Raw genomic sequence first — 1335 nt, 5'->3', positions numbered from 1 at the left:
TTAAAAACAAATTAGATTTTAATATGAACATCTAATTATTTTGTTGAAATTTATATTTTCTTCAAAATGAATAACATTTGTAATGTAAATATTTACTACAAATTAGAAATGAAAAGGGTATGTTGGCTATTTATTAATAAAATATTTAGGTTTTCACTTGATGTGAAAGCAAAGAGCTGCTCTCAAAACTAAACGAGAGAAGGGAGGGCAGGTGGGGAAAGAGAAGAGACTTCAATTCTCAGTTCCAAACACTCAAGAGATACTTAGAACTGCTTCAGAGTTAAATAACTCTGGAGCTCTGTGTGTAATTGAAATGTGTTAGAAATGTGAAGAGCAGACCAACTTAAAACACTCTATACATTTCCAGCAGTAGTTCACATGCTACCCAAACTCACTCATGAGGAAAAGACGACAGGGTTTAAGACCAGGGGTTATCAACTGGGGCACCAGGTTGATACACATACCCTTAGGGGTCCTTGAAAAGGTCCTAGGGGATACATGTGGGCAGCCAGAGATGGAGCACTGCTCCCTCCCTCCCCCCAGCACCTGACTGCTGCCACCAGAAGGGGTACACTTTTTTTTTTAAAAGGTTGAAAACCTCTGGTTTAGACTATTCAATTGTAAATATGAAGTGATATATGCCTTGGGGGGGGGAAAAAAAAAGTCAACTAAAAACTGTGAAGTTTCCATAACAAAAGAACTGTTACCTGAATCAAGTAATCCAATTAGTTCAGTTTTCAGTTATTCCAAGAGCTTAAACAACTATCCAGACAACATGCACTACAAATGAACTCTGAAATATAAGATCTTCAAGGCTGCTTTGTTATTTAAGTAATGGTATTTTTCAAATAGGAAAATTAATTTATTATACATTTATGAAAGCCACATCTAATCTTTCACGTGGAATAGCTGGAAAGAGAATTCTCACTAAGCTGCCTGAGGCATTAACCAGAAAGGAGCAAATACTGTGGCATAATCTACTTTAACACATAATTGATAAAAACTGTACAGTTTCAAAAGACACGTGTCATGAATTATAGATAAGACAAGCACAAGTTCCAAAATTGAAGTCTCTACTCCCAAATGGCACTATTTCGTTCATAAAGGAACTGCCAGTCCTCGGAAAGATTTCAGACTGCCAACCATAAGAATGAACACTTTATTAAAACTTACCAATCAACAAGGAAAAGAAGTTAGAGATAGTATGAGGAAGGAAAAAAAAAAAAAAAAAAAAAAACTACCAGATGTGCTTGGGAATTAAAACTAACTGCTGTCTGTGCATTAATTTCCACAAATACCTAATACAATTTTTCAAAACATTTGTGCAGACAGATG

At 35.4% G+C, this 1335-nt stretch overlaps 1 protein-coding gene and 1 long non-coding RNA gene across 4 annotated transcripts in view; both read right to left on the bottom strand.

Moving 5' to 3' along the window:
• The window catches only part of CDKAL1 (CDK5 regulatory subunit associated protein 1 like 1), a 658258-nt gene that overhangs the window by 590312 nt on the left and 66611 nt on the right, over positions 1-1335 (bottom strand). The window lies entirely within an intron of this gene.
• The window catches only part of LOC109316059, a 10181-nt gene continuing 9432 nt past the window's right edge, over positions 587-1335 (bottom strand). The window contains exon 3 of the long non-coding RNA XR_002102657.1: positions 587-1157. This is a non-coding gene — a long non-coding RNA (uncharacterized LOC109316059). The remainder of the gene's footprint in view (positions 1158-1335) is intronic.

Source organism: Crocodylus porosus, unplaced genomic scaffold (assembly GCF_001723895.1).
Source record: "Crocodylus porosus isolate Cpor-Errol unplaced genomic scaffold, CroPor_comp1, whole genome shotgun sequence".
NCBI classification, from domain to species: domain Eukaryota; kingdom Metazoa; phylum Chordata; order Crocodylia; family Crocodylidae; genus Crocodylus; species Crocodylus porosus.
Note: the sequence above shows the minus strand (reverse complement) of the source record. Positions and strands in the feature narration are given on the sequence as shown.